Source organism: Mixophyes fleayi, chromosome 9, assembly GCF_038048845.1.
Source record: "Mixophyes fleayi isolate aMixFle1 chromosome 9, aMixFle1.hap1, whole genome shotgun sequence".
NCBI classification, from domain to species: domain Eukaryota; kingdom Metazoa; phylum Chordata; class Amphibia; order Anura; family Limnodynastidae; genus Mixophyes; species Mixophyes fleayi.
In genome coordinates this window covers 68,837,946-68,858,364 of record NC_134410.1, presented here as the reverse complement: position 1 = coordinate 68,858,364, position 20,419 = coordinate 68,837,946, and positions in this window count along the sequence as shown.

Here is a 20,419-nt window from a genome sequence, read left to right as displayed (position 1 = left end):
TATCCTATAACAAAAGTCGTAAGAATCCTACCCCCGTTTACCTGGGAGAGGTTTTGTGATTCATGTGATTTAGACTACTAATAATGCTGCTCCGCATTCTTACTGACCCGTTAGCCACTGCTCGTCCCTCTACTCCACTTCAGTGCGCTACACCAGTTTGCAGTGTAGAGGCATAATATAAGTAAGCATGTAGTTTGGCTCAAATAAAACCATATATTTAAAATATAAACATCAATAAATATACCATTTGAAGTAAAGGTAGTCCATACATTGCTTCCCTGAAATATATAATTTTTTTTTTTTTTTTTAATAAACCATACACATTCAATGTCCTGAAATAAATGTTCAATGCTCACCCACAGGTAGCAAATGATGCAAGAAGAAAACACACGATTGGTTTTGAACCTATTTGTGTGTAAAGATGAACACATTGCAGTAAAAGGATTCCACAACACTATGTGATTTCTTTGTGGGGTTGCTACATTGACAACTATTTTCCTCAACCTAGAAGGGCACAGATAAATGAACACTCCCATCCTAAACAAGATCAGCTTTTCCTAAAGGAAAGCACATACAGATCTAGTTAGGTATGAACACATAAGTAAATATCAGGTATTATATTTCGCTCAGTAATATATAGACTTTAGTATATGTTAGTGGTTTTAGTTGCTTGTTAATAACCTGTTGTGGTGCTGCTAACATATTCTTAGTGAGTGCTATGTGTTTGTTACCTGTGGACTAGAACATTATATCATATTGTAGTGCCTCTGAAGTTCTCATTGAGAACTCCAATTGGGCCACTCTTAGTTTGAATACAAAAGATATAGCTGTGGAATAAGGCATGTGAGGGCCTCTGCTCAGGGCCCACTTATACAGAAACATTTTGAACATATCAACAGCATGGTCCAAGTGGAGATTACAGAAAGGTCAGAGGAAATTCACCCACAAAGCTTTTAATATTTTTTACATGTCCTTGTCCTTATATGTAACATTTTCAATGAAACAGTTAAAAGTCAGCCATTAATACTTTGCAATCACATTCATTATATACCAATCTTCTTGTGTCCTCTCATGAATGGGTTACATTAAATCCATTAATAGGCCCCATGCTCTATAAATGTAACTGTACAGCCAATCATCATCATCATTTATTTATATAGCGCCACTGATTCCGCAGCGATGTACAGAGAACTCATTCACATCAGTCCCTGCCCCATTGGAGCTTACAGTCTAAATTCCCTAACATACATGCACAGACACACAGAGAAAGACTAGGGTCAATTTTGATAGCAGCCAATTAACCTACCAGTATGTTTTTTGGAGTGTGGGAGGAAACCAGAGCACCCAGAGGAAACCCACGCAAACACAGGGAGAACATACAAACTCCTCACAGATAAGGCCATGGTCAGGCATTGAACTCATGACCCCAGTTCTATGAGGCAGAAGTGCTAACCACTAAGCCACTGTGCTGCCCAATTAGAGTAAATGTCTGTTTGGAAAATAGTAGTGCCTGGATAGTAGTCCTGATCATTTTCATGGCATAGAACAACAATAATAAAGAGATACTTTTGAAATGTTTGGGCCCTATATCCTCCATAATCCTATGAAGGCTGTTGTAGACTATCCTCTGGAATCCCAAGTTAGGGTTAATACAGTATATTGTCTATTATTATTATTAAGTGTGAAGGAACCTCTTCTAAACTTTGAATATTTAACCCCTTTCTGCCTTGAAAGACCACTTCATTTCTCTTGTTCCTTATATTTTGTTAGATAATGCAATATACAGCTTCTCTATAGGACAGTAATGTACAAATATGACAAGATCCAGTTTTTCCTTTTACCATCATGTTAATGTGTTTAACAGAATCCTAATTATTTTCTTATATATTCAAGCTGCAATGTTGGGAAAGGTCAACAGGATGATGCTGTAACTGCTGCCACTTACTGCAGAAATTACAGTCTCTCTCAGTTGTAGAAATTGTGCAAGAAGAGGAGCAAAGGGCACATTGTAGTAGGGGACAAGATTGAGTTTCTCTGCTTAAATTGCTCCTGAAAGCACACTTATTGATGATATGTCTTTGAGGAATTGATCTTTTACAAGGTATTAACAATGATGCATGTTGTTCTGTGTAAATGTGTATTAAATGCGTTTTCAAAAAACAAAACAGAATGACAGCTTTACTAAAATTGGATTTAGTAATTGCTATATGTAAAATAAAGGGAAGTGATTGAAAGTGGGCAGATTCTGGATTATGAAAAGATCGGGGAATAATCTGTGATGAGGAAACTGACAGAAGAATGAGGTGGATTGCACAGAATGATGTGTAACGCAGTATAGATGAGGGCAGAGAACAGTGTGACTACCGCCTGTGTAAATCAGTTAGGGACAATGAGATAATGGCAGATAATGTTACACGCCAGGCATTCGACTTCTCTGTCGAAGCCTGGCACACTTACCACCCCACTGATGACGGCTACTTACTGCTCCTGATGTCCGCCATCTTCCGTGTTGCTTTATTTTCTCTGCCGGACGCTCATTTGCCTCCCACTATAAAAGGCACCTCCTCCTGCTAATCTGTGCCTGTTCTTTGGGTCACCTACCTGTTGGATGCTGGACGTGTCTTCTGTGGCTGTCCTCCATTCAGTGGCACTCCTCCTGCAATGTGCAGACTATTATGCCTCTCCACCATTCCAGTGGCATCACCCCTGTAGTCCACAGGCTATTACACCTCTTCACCATACCGGTGGTATTGTCCTTCAGTCAGCAGACTATTACACCTTGAATATGCAGTACAGTTCTGGGCACTATAAAAAAGATAATTTGGAAATACAAAGGGTTCAGAGAAGGGCGACAAAATTGATAAAGGGTATGGCGTCATTAAGTTATGAGGACAGGTTAGCCAGTTTAGGCATGTTTACTTTAGAAAAGAGGCGTCTAAGGGGAGATATGATTACTATGTACAAATACATTAAGGGTCAATACAGAGAACTTTCATGGGAACTTTTTACCCCAAGGACTATACACAGGACACGCGGTCACTCCTTAAGTTTAGAGGAGAGGAAATTTCACAACCAGCAAAGGAAGGGGTTCTTTACAGTAAGGGCAGTCAAGATATAGAATTCATTGCCAGGGAAGGTTGTGATGGCAGATTCAATAGATATGTTTAAGAAAGGGTTAGACAAATTTTTAGCGGAAAGGTGTATCCAGGGATACGACCGTTAATTAAAATGAAAGGATAGTAGTAGATATAGGGTAAAAATAGGACTGCAATATTGAGTCTGGGGGGATTTTCACAATTGAAAAAGATTGGCGGTTGCTTATTCTGGATCAATTTCAAATATAAGTGCAGGATCGCAAGAGATCCAAAATAGGTTGAACTTGATGGACTGGTGTCTTTTTTCAACCTCATTAAATGTTACTATGTTACTATGTTACTATGTTACACCTCTTCACCATTCCAGTGGTATTGCCCTGCAGTCCGCAGGCTATTGCACCCATCAGCTTTGACCATTCCAATGGTATTATCCTGCAGTCCACAGGCTATTGCTCATAACTGTCCTCACCATTCCTGGAGCATTGCCTTGCAGTCCATAGACTATTATATGTCTCCACCATCCCAGTGGTATTGATCTGCAACCTGAAGGCTATTGCATCCATCAGCTCTCCATCATTCCAGCTTACTGCTACTCTCTCCAGTAGGTCTCATCTTGTACTCTCAAAGAGGGCTGCGACCTATGGATCAGAAGAGGCAAAGAACAAAAAGCCCTTGCAGGGGTTCTTGGCGTTCGTTAGATTCCGCCTCTCTGAAAGGAGGGGCGTCAAAAAACTTGGCACACCATGGATCTGATTTCCTCTAGGAACTGAGACAGATAAGCTGCATGATTTTATGAAGCATTGTCCTAGGGATTTTAGTGTTGGTAGTATTTTATAGATTTTGGGGGAAAATGATAAGTTTTCATTATTTGGTATATTAGAGTTGTTATCATGAGAGAGTGGGCTACTCAGTAGATGACCGCACACACAAGCTGATGGCTGCCATCGTCCAAAAGCATTTTTGCAGCATTCTTCTTAATCATCTGACCGCTTTGGATTAGATTTACTGACATCACACTTATTTAAAAGCCATATATACTACCATATTAATGCCAATTGCCCGATATTGCCAAGAGCGCTATTATATTATCTCCTTATGCTGCATTTGGAAACTCAGTTATTATTGTGTTTTTCCAAACACTTTTGATTAAACTAAGCACCATATATGTGAGAAATGTATGGAACAGCAACTTCTTGTATGGATATCTTTATATTGGTGGTTTTTGTAGAGGGCAGATTGATACACCACATGTTCCGATCATTATTTGGCAATGGACAATGTGTCTATAGCCCCAGCCTCTCCTATTCCCGACACTTCTCTAATGTTCTTCTTTTAACACACCACCAAAGTTTTCCATATGTGATTTTATTGGTACATGTAACTTGTGTTACGTACATGATCCTGGTCATGTGCAGTACTCATGTAACAGGGTGCTCCATGGAACTAAACAAAAAAACATTAAGAGAATACTCCAAAATGGTTTATAACCACACATCTTATATAAATAATAATGCTCATTAGTAGTACAAATAGAGGTTAAATGAGGTCAGTCATTAAAAAATAGTAAATTAGACTGCACTGTAGACAAGCAGGTATGACAAGAAGACAAAGAAAAAAGTCCACATGTAGCCAGAGAATATTTTTTTCTGCGACACTAGTTTAAATTTATTATTTTAATACCCTCCCTAAACTTTAAACAACACAATGTCTGATGCCTTGGAAAGTTATGGTTTCAGAGATCGCCACCCTTCCAGTGTCTACAGCCTATGCCTCACCAGAGTTAACTGTATAAGATAAAGATAGAGGCTAGGGTCAATTTGATAGTAGCCAATTAACCTACCAGTATGTTTTTGGAGTGTGGGAGGAAACTGGAGCACCCGGAGGAAACCCACGCAAACACGGGGAGAACATACAAACTCCACACAGATAAGGCCATGGATGGGAATTGAACTCATGACCCCAGTGCTGTCAGAAGTGCTAACCACTAGGCCACCATGCTGCCCCCTGCAGCATCCTTATGTGCTTCCACTACATAAAGTTTACATTCAATCTTACAGTGCAGGCACTGGTGGGATAATTGATTCTATTCATCAACATCAGCATCAGCATTTATTTATATAGCACAAGCAGATTCCGTAGCGCTTTACAATTGGTATTCACTGGTCAAATGTTGTACACTAATGTTGCAATAGTTAATGGGGTTGCTGCATGATAACAAGGATGTGGCCTTAAATATTTGGCAGTGTGTTTGTTTTTTAGTTAATGGAATTTATGTGCTGTATCTTTAAATCTAGCATGCGACCATCGACTCTTCTAGGAGCCAAAGGAAATTTTTCTTGGAACCTGTGATCTAGAATGCTTTCCTACTACAATCTTATGTGTACATCTAATTATGAAATGTTGCAGCTGCAAGCTTACATTTTGCATCCTTATGTTACAAAACAGATAGTAAATATTTCTAGAGCCATTAACCACAGTAAGCAGCGCATTGATCTAGTGATCTTCGATGTCATGCAGATCAGCACAAGGCCCACTTGTGTTCTTATTAAAACAGCAACACACCATCAACCTTATTCACTTGTGAGAAGCTATGAAAGAATCTTTTCAATCTGTGTAACAGAAAACAGACGTAATATAACTATATTGCCAATATATAAGGTTACTATTCTCCGCTAACCATTGCCAGAGATCTGAGGGTGAACAATCTGCCCTGTGTATTGTTTGTACCCATAGACTATCCACTTCTTTGTTTGACACACAGATGTTAGTAGAACATTCTACTCAATATATCGCTCCTCAGAGCCAGACCTTTCTGAGTTTGTTGGGCCAGGAGAATAGCCAGAGCAGAAAAATCAATGCTGTCTGTCACCCCCAGAGTTTATACCCTAGCATCAATAGTTGTTCAGGTGAGTCATTTAAAAAAAACGTGTTTTCAATAGTTTGCATGAAACGCGGAACACAAAAAAAGTGTTCACATAATGCAGGGTTTTCCAAACCCAGTTCTCAGGGCTCCCTAACAGTGCAGGTTTTCCGGATCACATGTGACATAATTAGGACCACCTGTGAATCTGTTACAATGTGTCAGTCAGTAATTAATACACCTGTGCTCCAGCAAGGAGATATGGAAAACCTGCACTGTTAGGGAGCCCTGAGGACTAGGTTTGGGAAACCCTGACATAATGTCTACATGAGCATTTCTTTGATAAGTATCAAAATAATGAGAGTGGAGACATGGTGATTATCTATATTGTAAGTAGCAATTTTGTGTGTGAAGGGTTTTATTACATTGCTCAAAATGTGTTTGGAAATGTGCTTCTCTGCAGAATTGGAATATGGAGGGGCAGAACAGCTGCCATTAAAATTATAGGGCAAGACCCTATCTTTGCCAGCTCTAAAATGGTGCAAAGCTCAAGAACATTTGCAGTGTAGAATTGGCTGTGCCCAGGCGCGGGCTGGGAGAGGCGTGGCCGGGGGGCACACAGGCGGCCGCATCCCATGAAAAGGGATGCGGCCGCGTCATTGATGACGCGGCCGCATTGATGACGCGGCAGTATTGGAAAGTATTGTATTTTGCATCCAGGGGGCGGCCGGCCAGCCTACCCCCCGGCCCTAATAGCAACCTGGGCCAGCCCGCCCCTGACTGTGCCCCCTCCGAGTGGCAAGGAACTCCCTAGAAAATTCAACCTTTCGACCCCCTTTTATCTCATCCCAATAATCTTGATCTGCAAACTAAAGTCTCATGTTTGTACTGCTCCAAAAACAAAGTGCACCATTATCATCGACATTTATTTATATAGCGCCAGCAAATTCCGTAGCGCTTTACAATTGGGAGCAATCAGTAATAAAACAATACTGGGTAAAACATACAGACATAGAGGTAAGAGAGCCCTGCTCACAAGCTTACACTCTGGATGTGCTTTGTGTATTATTAGGAAGGCCTTTGCTGTTCCATCTTGACTGTATGATCCATGAACCTATGCACCTTGGTGCACCAGAAGTACGAAAGGTGCTTTTCCACTGTAGTTTGGCTCTTTTGCCCTTCATAAATTACCTTCACTGAGTCCACACTTTACAAACACCCAAGAGTGTAAGTCTTTTACAAGCAATTATATCTCTCATCTCAAATCTATGTCATGCAGAATTGACAACACGGCTCTGGTTTACAAAAGTGTTCAAAAGACCATTGAAAGGTTCCATACTAAAATATTTAGAGAGATCCAGTTCTGTTTAATTTCATAACAGAAGAAATGCGCTGAGACATCCTCTCTGAGACATTCTCTTTCCATCCATAATTCCAATCATAATCATTGTAGACTCCAAAGAACAAAACCTTTGTTTGCCATTCCATACAATTCCACTACACACTAGGTTCCCTACAAGTATATATGTTGTTCTTGTGACTATTTTTATAAAACTATACATGATGTGTAAAGCAAATATTACCTGGCAAATGTTGTGTGGGATGGTTAGGTGGACCACGCGGAGGATGTGTATTATTTCCTCCCACAGGAATGGTGTGCCACGCAGAGCCGTAACTAGGGTGGTGCCGTCGCCCAGGGCGCAGGCCCAAGAGGGCGCAGCAGCCGCCCGCTACCTTCCCCTCCAAGCCAGCATAAAAAAAAGGTCACCTGATCTCGCGGCGGCTCCCGGCAGTCTCCTCGCTCCCACTGAATGTCGGGCGTGACGTCATCACACCCGACGTCACATTCAGCGAGGAGCACTGCTGGGGCAGATAGGGGCAGCGGCAGCGCAACGCAGAAGAAAGAAGTACAGAACAGAGGAAAGGTAAGTAAAATTGTATTTATATTATGTGTGTGTGGGCAGGCTATGTATTTTTACTCAGCTTAGGAGGTCACTCAATATTCAAACCCCAGCATTTTTTTGCAAAATGCCTTTTACAACAATCCAGCAACTGTTTTACTAAACAATTGATCTATAAGCAATCTGGAATGTACCCAAAGTGCTTGTTTATTAACTTATCCACAAAGTTAGTAATTCAAATGTATTTTAGAAAAAAACTAAAATATATAGAAAAAAATAAAATATTCGTGTTCTGCAAAATTAAATATCCTTTTTGCTTGTGGGAGCTTGTGAGTGCTAAAGGAGGCACACTGGTGTACCTTTATTTTCTTTACTACCCTCTGACCTATAAGATCTGTTCTGTTGCTTGACCTAATATTCCCATCTTGCCTCTTTTTAGTGTACTATATAAAAAATAGCATGTATGTCATAGGGCTTCTCCTTTCTATATAAAAAAGCTAGCTTAAACAGTTATCAAAAATACATTTGTCCGATTAAATCCATCAACTTTCCGAATTTCTGAAATTAATAAACAAGCACTTTAATATGGATACATTTCAGATCACTTATAGATCAATTGTTTAGTATAAAAGATACCGGATTGTTGAAAAAAGGCATTTTGCTGGGTTTCCAATATTGAGTGACCTCCTAAGCTGAGTAAGCATCATTCCTGAATTGTGAAATAAAATCAACAACACGCAGAAGTCACCTCTCCCATTGGTATCACTGTGGGGGTGGGTAGTGCCACACTTGAACCTAAGTATTTCTGTAACTGTCCCTTCTACTATAGTACATAAAGAGCATTGGCTGAAAAGGTTACTACAATGTTGTTTGACAGTGATACAATCAATATCTTGTGTATTTGGTCGGCTTGATCAGTCGAAGATCACAGGTCTACTAGTCATCAATAGTAATATAAAGCAAAGTAGTTTTGATCTAAATACTTAATCTTAAAATACTGCTGGATTCACATGAAACAATTAGTGTGAGCTGCTTCTGGTGTTATTGCCATTAATCAAGGCTACCTTTATGGGAACACCTTCCCTAACGACAACATTTAAATACAGTAAAAATGTAAGTAAACAAGTTAGAAGACACCACAAACATACAGACAGCAGTTTTGTTCACTAAAGTCAAAAAGCTTGAGATTTTGTTACGAACCGCGGCTCCCCGATGGGCCGCCGCGGCTTGCTTCCGGTCTTCTCAGACGCCCCGGCCGTCTCCATGACGACCGGGGTGTCACTTCCGCCTCTGACGTCCCGGTTGCCTAGGCAACAACCGGGATGCTGTAATCCAGAGGCCGCAGCGCCCGGCCAGCGGGCTGACACCCGGGCACAGATCAGCAAGGAAAGGTAGGGTTGTTATATTTATCTATAGACTCTTATGGGAGTCTTATATATTTACTGTATTGGTACTGGCTTGGTTTTTGTCAGCATTGTGTCAGTGCAGAGTCATACAGTGGGAGGGGTTTCTGTTATCATGATTCCTATTGGCCCTTCTTGCTATTTAAGGCAGTGAGGACTAAGCCTCATTGCCAGTTATAGCTTCCTGTTTAGCTAGGCTCCTGTTCCTGTTTCCCTGCTCCTGTGCTTATTCTATTATTGGATTTCCCGTGTATGACCCCTGGCTTGTTTTTGGACTTTGTCGTATTGCCTGTGACCCCTGACTTTGGCTCGTTTTCTGATATCCCTGTCTGCTGCCGGCCCTGGACCTTTTGCCTGGATCTCACATTGCTGTGTTCTACTACGCTGCCTCAGGGTTCTCCCCAGTCAGTGCACACTACACGACCCTCCTTTCGTCTGCAGCCAAGTCTGTCCCCACCACTAGGGGCTCCAGCGAACACCAGACATCGGAGCAGATTCCGGGTTCTGTCGTGCTGACTGAAGGAGTTCCTAACATTATAACTGGCCAAAAATAAAGACGATCCTATTTTCCACCGATGGAACCCAGTCCGGCTCAAGTCCTAGCAGGGCAGATCCAAGTTGTGTCGCAGATGGTTCAGGATCTTTCACACAGGCTTTCTGCTCAGGAAGAAGCCGCCAAGGCCTCACAAGCAACTCCGGCACCTGAGCCAAAGTTAAATCTTCCGGACCGGTTCTCTGGAGATAGAGCCTTATTCCGAAATTTTAAGGAGGGCTGCAAGCTGTATTTTCGTCTCAGGCCCCGCTCCTCGGGCTCGGAGCAACAGAGGGTCGGCACTGTCATCTCCTTACTCCAAGGCGATCCCCAATCCTGGGCGTTCAGTCTGACTCCTGTTAATCCAGCTCTGCAGTCCGTAGACGCCTTCTTCAACGCACTTGGTCTCTTATATGATGACCCAGATAGGGTGGCCTCGGCCGAGTCCCACCTAGGAGCGCTGAAACAGGGACGGCGGACAGCGGAAGAGTATTGTGCCGAGTTCCGACAGATGGTCGGTCGACAGCCAGTGGAATGACCCCGCACTACGGAGTCAGTTCCGGCTTGGGCTCTCGGAGCAGATAAAGGACTCCTTAGTCCAGTATCCTTCATCATCTTCCTTGGAGGCCTTAATGCAATTGGTTATTAAAATTGACCGCAGGATCAAGGAAAGAAGGTCCGAGAAGGAGGCCTCCTCACCATCCTGGTCCTCTCCAGCCTACCCAGTTCCTCAGGATTTACCAGAGCCCATGCAGTTAGGGGCTTATCGCCTGTCCCCTGAGGAGAAATCCAGGCGGCGGTTATTGGGGCTATGTCTCTATTGCGGCAATAAAGGCCATCTCCTGCGTAGCTGCCCGAACAAGGCGGGAAAAGACCAGGCCTAGGAGTAAAGGAGGAGGTACGCCTAGGTCTCCAGATGGTCTCTTCCAAGAATTCTGTCTTAATCCCTGCTCGGATCATGTATGGTAATCGATCCGTTTCTATCCCTGCCTTTCTTGACAGTGGGGCAGCCGGAAATTTTTTGGATATAAACTTTGCCAAGACTCTGGGCATTCCATCCGTAAATTTGGACTCGGAAATCACGTTCTGCGGACTGGATGGCAGACCGTTAACTGACGGAAGGGTCTCATATCAAACGCCTCCTCTGCAGCTTACGGTGGGAGCTCTCCATTCTGAAGTCCTCTCGTTCTTTCTGATTCCTTGTTCCTCCGTACCATTGATCCTCGGGCATCCCTGGCTTCAACTTCAAAACCCTCACATAGATTGGAGCACGGGAGAGATCATACGATGGAGTAAGGCTTGTTCCTCAACCTGTCTTGCTCTTCCTCTCCGGATTGTTCAGCCTTGCCCTGGATCTCTTCCATTGCCTTATCGTGAATTCCACGACGTGTTCTCGAAAAAAGAAGCAGACTCTCTACCCCCACACCATAGCTACGATTGCTCCATTGATTTGGTTCCGGATGCCACGCTTCCTAAGGGAAGATTATATGCCTTGTCTATTCCCGAGACTAAGTCTATGGATGATTATGTGGAGGAAAACCTACGTAAGGGATTCATTCAACCATCCAAATCACCCGTAGTAGCGGGTTTCTTCTTTGTGAAAAAAAAAGATGGGAGCCTCCGGCCGTGCATAGACTATAGGGGTCAAAATGGGATTTCCGTGAAAAATACCTATCCGTTGCCACTCATCTCCGTGCTTTTTGATCAGCTTAAATTAGCCACGATATTCTCCAAGATCGATCTGCGGGGGGCATATAATCTGGTTCGAATCAAAAAGGGCGATGAGTGGAAGACGGCCTTCAACACTCACTCAGGCCATAATGAATATCGGGTCATGCCCTTCGGCCTATGTAACGCCCCCGCATTGTTTCAAGATTTTATTAATGATGTCCTACGAGAATTCCTGGGGAGATTCGTTGTAGTGTATCTTGACGATATTTTGATTTATTCCCAGTCACTGGAGCAACACCGTACTCATGTCAGACAGGTACTTCAGAAACTCCGCCAGCACTGCCTCTTCGCTAAACTCGAGAAATGCGAGTTTGAAGTCACTCAGGTCACGTTCCTCGGATATGTCATCTCTCCTCGTGGCTTCTCCATGGATCCCAGTAAGGTACAGGCAGTTCTCGATTGGATCCGGCCAAGCAATCTTAAAGCCATTCAGAGGTTTTTAGGATTTGCTAATTACTATAGGCGATTCATCCGGTCATTCTCTGTATTAGTGGCTCCAATTACAGCCCTTATCCGAAAAGGGGCCGATACCGTTAATTGGTCCTCTACTGCTTTAACGTCTTTTCAGGAGTTAAAAAATGCATTCATCTCTGCACCTGTCCTCCGACACCCCAATCCAGAGTTACCCTTTATTATCGAAGTGGACGCTTCTGACGTCGGGGCAGGTGCCATCCTTTCTCAGAAAGATCTCAATGATCACTGCCTGCACCCCTGTGCATTTTTCTCCAGGAAATTTTCCTCCGCTGAGACCCACTACGACATCGGAAATAGGGAGTTGCTGGCAATCAAGTGGGCATTTGAAGAGTGGCGCCACTGGCTAGAGGGCGCTAATCATGTTGTTACAGTATATACCGACCACAAAAATCTACAGTATATTCAATCTGCCAAGATTGTGAACTCCAGACAAGCCCGGTGGGTCCTCTTCTTCTCCCGTTTCAACTTTACCATTACCTTCAGGCCCGGATCCAAGAACATTAAGGCGGACGCCTTGTCTCGCAGTTTTATCGCCTCTCATCCTTCCCTCGCAGAAACCACTTTCATTATTCCGGCATCCAAAGTAGTCCTTGGCCTAACTCAGGATCTTGGCACAACTCTCCGTGGTCTCCAACAGTTGGCACCATCAGCTACTCCCAGGGGTAAATTATTCGTACCGGATTATCTAAGGAGGACGATTCTCACCGAATGTCATGATAATAAAACCTCAGGTCACCCTGGAGTATCCAAGACATTGGAACTTCTGTCTCGTTCCGTCTGGTGGCCTTCCTTGGCAGCAGATACCAAAGAGTTTGTGTTATCCTGTGAAACCTGTGCCAGGAACAAGTCTTCTCGCAAACGTCCTGCCGGGCCTCTTATGCCACTGTCCATTCCAGCGAGACCCTGGACCCACATATCGATGGATTTCATCGTGGAATTACCGCGCTCATCCAGCTTTAACACCATCTGGGTGATAGTGGACAGATTTAGTAAGATGGCACATTTCATCCCTCTTGTAGGATTGCCATGTGCTAAAACCTTGGCATCTCTATTCATTCAGCACGTTTTCAAGCTCCATGGACTTCCTGTTAACATTGTCTCTGACCGCAGCTCCCAATTTGTAGCCACATTCTGGAGAGCATTCTGTGCCCAATTAGGAATCAAGCTATGTCTATCCTCAGGGTATCACTTACAGTCCAACGGACAAACGGAGAGGGTTAATCAATCCCTTGAGCAATTTCTCCGTTTATATGTAACTAAATGCCATAGTGATTGGGCTGCTCTGCTTCCATGGGCAGAATTCGCCTACAACAACTCGTGCCATTCGTCTACTCTGGTATCGCCATTCTTCTGTAACCTCGGATTCCATCCTCGGTCCAACTCGCTGGAAGTCTGGAATCAAGCTAAATCTAGTTCTTCGATTTCTTATCTGTGCCGGATATGGAGAAAGGTTCACCTTGCCCTTAAACAAGCTTTGTTTAAGTCTAAGCATTATGCTGATCAGCATCGTGGACCATGTCCTTTCAAGGTCGGGGACAAGGTGTGGCTGTCTACCCGCAACATTAAACTTAAGCAACCTTGTAGGAAGTTAGGTCCTAGGTTTATTGGACCCTTCTCCATTATTAAACAGATTAATCCTGTGGCTTTCAAGTTGAAACTTCCTTCTTCACTCAAAATTCCTAACACATTCCATTGTTCCTTGTTGAAAGCAGTCACATGGTCACATAAATTCAGACCACGTCAATTGCACAGACCTCGTCCTGTCTCAGTCAGAGGACACCAAGAGTTTATTGTTGAAAAGATTCTAGACTCCAAAAGGGTGCAAAGTCAAATCCACTTTTTGGTCCACTGGAAGGGCTAAGCCCGGAGGAGCGATCTTGGGTGCCGCAAAAACATCTTCATGCTAACCAACTCATTAAGGACTTCTTCAAAAAATATCCTGGGAAACCTGGAAGTCGGGGTGCATTGACCCCTCCTCAAGGGGGGAGGTACTGTTACGAACCGCGGCTCCCCGACGGGCCGCCGCGGCTCGCTTCCGGTCTTCTCAGACGCCCCGGCCGTCTCCATGAGGTGTCACTTCCGCCTCTGACGTCCCGGTTGCCTAGGCAACAACCGGGACGCTGTAATCCAGAGGCCGCAGCGCCCGGCCAGCGGGCTGACACCCGGGCACAGATCAGCAAGGAAAGGTAGGGATGTTATATTTATCTATAGACTCTTATGGGAGTCTTATATATTTACTGTATTGGTACTGGCTTGGTTTTTGTCAGCATTGTGTCAGTGCAGAGTCATACAGTGGGAGGGGTTTCTGTTATCATGATTCCTATTGGCCCTTCTTGCTATTTAAGGCAGTGAGGACTAAGCCTCATTGCCAGTTATAGCTTCCTGTTTAGCTAGGCTCCTGTTCCTGTTTCCCTGCTCCTGTGCTTATTCTATTATTGGATTTCCAGTGTATGACCCCTGGCTTGTTTTTGGACTTTGTCGTATTGCCTGTGACCCCTGACTTTGGCTCGTTTTCTGATATCCCTGTCTGCTGCCGGCCCTGGACCTTTTGCCTGGATCTCACATCGCTGTGTTCTACTACGCTGCCTCAGGGTTCTCCCCAGTCAGTGCACACTACACGACCCTCCGTTCGTCTGCAGCCAAGTCTGTCCCCACCACTAGGGGCTCCAGCGAACACAAGACATCGGAGCAGATTCCGGTTTCTGTCGTGCTGACTGAAGGAGTTCCTAACAGATTTGCATAGTTTTTTGTTGCAATAATACATTGTACTACCTTTGCCCCCTAAACTGTGTCCTAGACATTCAACAAAATCTGTATCACACCTACTGTACAGTCATAGCCAAGAGTTTTGAGAATGACACAAGTATTGGTTTTCACAACGTTTGCTACTTCAGTGTATTAAGACATTTTTCTCAGATGTTGCTATGGTATACTGAAGTAAAATTACAAGCATTTCATGAGTATCAAAAGCTTTTATTGACAATTACATTAAGTTTATGCAAATAGTCAATATTTGTAGTATTGACCCTTCTTATTGAAGACCTCTGCAATTCGCCCTGGCATGCTGTCAATCAACTTCTGGGCCACATACTGACTGATGGCCGCCCATTCTTGCCTAATCAATGCTTGAAGTTTGCCCGAATTTGTGGGTTTTTGTTTCTCCACCTGCCTCTTGCAGATTGACCATTAGTTCACAATGGGATTAAGGTCTGGGGAGTTTCCTGGCCATTGATCCAAAATGTTGATGTTTTGATCTCGGAGCCACTTAGTTATCACTTTTGCCTTATGGCGAGGTGCTCCATCATGCTGGAAAAGGCATTGTTCATCACCAAACTGTTCTTGGATGGTTGGGAGAAGTTGCTCTTGGAGGATGTTTTGGTACCATTCTTTATTCATGGCAGTGTTCTTAAGCAAAATTGTGAGTGAGCCCCCTTGGCTGAGAAGTAACCCCACACATGAATGGTCTCAGGATGCTTTACTGTTGGCATGACACAGGACTGATGGTAGCGCTCACCTTTCCTTCTCTGGACAAGCGTTTTTCCAGATGCCCCAAACAATCTGAAAGGGAATTTATCAGATAAAATTACTTTACCCCAGTCCTCAACAGTTCAATCCCTGTACCTTTTGCAGAATATCAATCTGCCCCTGTTTTTCCTGGAGAAAAGTGACTTCTTTGCTGGCCTTCTTGACACCAAGCCATCCTACTAAAAGTCTTCGCCTCACTGTGCGTGCAGGTGCACTCACACCTGCCTGCTGCCATTCCTGAGCAAGCTTTGCACTGGTGGTGCCCCAATCCCACAGCTGAATCAACTTTAGGAGACGGTCCTGGTGCTTGCTGGACATTCTTGGGAAGCCTTCTTTACAACTATTGAACCTCTCTCCTTGAAGCAGGGCCGTAATGAGGGTGGTGCGGGCGGTGCCATCGCCCAGGGCGCAAGGCCGAGGGGGCGCAGCAGCCGCCCGCTACCTGCCTCCATACCTTCAGCCCTTAACTTCCGCTTAAGGGCTGAAGAGAGAGAGAGAGAGAGATTAACATTAACTTAAGAGGTTGGCCCTTAAGTTCCGCAGTGGAACACATGTGCATTCCACTGACAGGAAGGTCGGCATTGAATTCCAAATGATCTCTCTTTCTCTCATTCTTGTACCTGTGTAATGAACACAAACTTCAAGATAAAGTAACAATTCTCAAATATAAAACAATGAAGGTTAAATATCTTTTTGTTCAGTGATATTCCACTGCATTTCTGCTAAAAAGTACAGTATATTTCCTGCCCATTACATAACAGACAGCTAAACCTACATCATACATTTTTAGAACACACTCCTTAAGGTACCTTGTATTTTTGTGAAAAAAAAAATTGTAGCAGATAAGCTGCCATGACATCAATATCCCTGCCCCTCTGTAATAATTCACCACAGTGCATTTCTGCAGAGCAAGTCTGCCAGCCTCTCAGTCACACTCTGCTGGCCCACACAGTGAAGCACCTCCCTTTTAACATGGCAGAGTAAATTCATAATATTAAAAGGATTTCAACTACATCTGCCTCGAGAGACAAGGATAACACATGACAATTTTTGTCACAATATATTAAAGTAACTTAAACCTACACATACTGCAGTATTTGAGTTACATTGAGGCATTATATGAATAAATGAATAAGACAGACAATTTAGTATCACAATTCGAATTAAGTATATGGGAACCCCACCTTAAATTCATGCCCAATACAGTTTATGTAAAATAAACATATACTTTGTCCTCTACATAAAACAACTAACATTATGAATTTCTTCTGCACTGCTGTACAGGGAACTCTTACATCACTCCCTGCCCCATTGGGGCTTACAGTCTAAATTCCTTAACACACAGACACAGACAGTTTTGCTGTTTTTATTTGAGTATTAAGTGCATAAAATATTAGGATACCTATCGCTATATATTTTTTGCATACTTTAAATGGTCATTAGGACAGAGAGCCGGTTGTTAATTTATTGGAATCCCACCACTGTGTGTGTATATATATATTAGGGATGTGCACCGGCGACTTTTGAGGTCTCGTGTTTTGTGTTTTGGATCCGGATTTTCTCGATGTTTTGGGTTCGGATTTGTTTTGCAAAACACCTGCCGAAACGTTTTGGTTCGGATTTAAGGTTTTGGATTCGGATTTTTTTTTAAAAAAACCTAAAAAGTGTAAAAATCAAGTTTTTGGGCTTATTTTCACTCCTACGCTATTATTAACCTCAATAACATTCAATAACAATAATTTCCACTAATTTAAAGGCTATTCTGAACACCTAACACCTCACAATAATTTTTTTTTTTTAGTACAAAACGTTGCAACGAGGTATCTTTCTGGACTGCGTAGAGGAGTGTTCCATACAATACAATTAAAAACCCATCAACTGGTCTGAATTACACCCAAAAATAGTATCTGGACTGCGTAGAGGACTGGCCACTGGCCACCACAATATAATATATAGAAAACCTTCAACAGGTCAGAATTACACCCAAAAATAGTATCTGGACTGCGTAGAGTAGTGGGCACTGGGCACCACAATAAAAAATATATAGAAAACCTTCAACAGGTCTGCATTACACCCAAAAATAGTATCTGGACTGCATAGAGGACTGGCCACTGGCCACCACAATATAATATATAGAAAACCTTCAACAGGTCAGAATTACACCCAAAAATAGTATCTGGACTGCGTAAATTAGTGGGCACTGGGCACCACAATAAAAAATATATAGAAAACCTTCAACAGGTCTGCATTACACCCAAAAATACTATCTGGACTGCATAGAGGACTGGCCACTGGCCACCACAATATAATATATAGAAAACCTTCAACAGGTCAGAATTACACCCAAAAATAGTATCTGGACTGCGTAGAGGACTGGCCACTGGCCACCACAATATAATATATAGAAAACCTTCAACAGGTCAGAATTACACCCAAAAATAGTATCTGGACTGCGTAGAGTAGTGGGCACTGGGCACCACAATAAAAAATATATAGAAAACCTTCAACAGGTCTGACTTACACCCAAAAATAGTATCTGGACTGCGTAGAGGACTGGCCACTGGCCACCACAATATAATATATAGAAAACCTTCAACAGGTCTGCATTACACCCAAAAATAGTATCTGGACTGCATAGAGGACTGGCCACTGGCCACCACAATATAATATATAGAAAACCTTCAACAGGTCAGAATTACACCCAAAAATAGTATCTGGACTGCGTAGAGTAGTGGGCACTGGGCACCACAATAAAAAATATATAGAAAACCTTCAACAGGTCTGAATTACACCCAAAAATAGTATCTGGACTGCATAGAGTAGTGGGCACTGGGCACCACAATAAAAAATATATAGAAAACCTTCAACAGGTCTGAATTACACCCAAAAATAGTATCCGGACTGCGTAGAGGACTGGCCACTGGCCACCACAATATAATATATAGAAAACCTTCAACAGGTCAGAATTACACCCAAAAATAGTATCTGGACTGCGTAGAGTAGTGGGCACTGGGCACCACAATAAAAAATATATAGAAAACCTTCAACAGGTCTGACTTACACCCAAAAATAGTATCTGGACTGCGTAGAAGACTGGCCACTGGCCACCACAATATAATATATAGAAAACCTTCAACAGGTCTGCATTACACCCAAAAATAGTATCTGGACTGCATAGAGGACTGGCCACTGGCCACCACAATATAATATATAGAAAACCTTCAACAGGTCAGAATTACACCCAAAAATAGTATCTGGACTGCGTAGAGTAGTGGGCACTGGGCACCACAATAAAAAATATATAGAAAACCTTCAACAGGTCTGAATTACACCCAAAAATAGTATCTGGACTGCATAGAGTAGTGGGCACTGGGCACCACAATAAAAAATATATAGAAAACCTTCAACAGGTCTGAATTACACCCAAAAATAGTATCTGGACTGCGTAGAGGACTGGCCACTGGCCACCACAATATAATATATAGAAAACCTTCAACAGGTCAGAATTACACCCAAAAATAGTATCTGGACTGCGTAGAGTAGTGGGCACTGGGCACCACAATAAAAAATATATAGAAAACCTTCAACAGGTCTGAATTACACCCAAAAATAGTATCTGGACTGCGTAGAGGACTGGCCACTGGCCACCACAGTATAATATATAGAAAACCTTCAACAGGTCTGCATTACACCCAAAAATAGTATCTGGACTGCATAGAGGACTGGCCACTGGCCACCACAATATAATATATAGAAAACCTTCAACAGGTCAGAATTACACCCAAAAATAGTATCTGGACTGCGTAGAGTAGTGGGCACTGGGCACCACAATAAAAAATATATAGAAAACCTTCAACAGGTCTGAATTACACCCAAAAATAGTATCTGGACTGTGTAGAGGACTGGCCACTGGCCACCACAATATAATATATAGAAAACCTTCAACAGGTCAGAATTACACCCAAAAATAGTATCTGGACTGCGTAGAGTAGTGGGCACTGGGCACCACAATAAAAAATATATAGTAACCTTCAACAGGTCTGACTTACACCCAAAAATAGTATCTGGACTGCGTAGAGGACTGGCCACTGGCCACCACAATATAATATATAGAAAACCTTCAACAGGTCTGCATTACACCCAAAAATAGTATCTGGACTGCATAGAGGACTGGCCACTGGCCACCACAATATAATATATAGAAAACCTTCAACAGGTCAGAATTACACCCAAAAATAGTATCTGGACTGCGTAGAGTAGTGGGCACTGGGCACCACAATAAAAAATATATAGAAAACCTTCAACAGGTCTGAATTACACCCAAAAATAGTATCTGGACTGCGTAGAGGACTGGCCACTGGCCACCACAATATAATATATAGAAAACCTTCAACAGATCAGAATTACACCCAAAAATAGTATCTGGACTGCGTAGAGTAGTGGGCACTGGGCACCACAATAAAAAATATATAGAAAACCTTCAACAGGTCTGAATTACACCCAAAAATAGTATCTGGACTGCATAGAGTAGTGGGCACTGGGCACCACAATAAAAAATATATAGAAAACCTTCAACAGGTCTGAATTACAACCAAAAATAGTATCTGGACTGCGTAGAGGACTGGCCACTGGCCACCACAATATAATATATAGAAAACCTTCAACAGGTCAGAATTACACCCAAAAATAGTATCTGGACTGCGTAGAGTAGTGGGCACTGGGCACCACAATAAAAAATATATAGAAAACCTTCAACAGGTCTGACTTACACCCAAAAATAGTATCTGGACTGCGTAGAAGACTGGCCACTGGCCACCACAATATAATATATAGAAAACCTTCAACAGGTCTGCATTACACCCAAAAATAGTATCTGGACTGCATAGAGGACTGGCCAC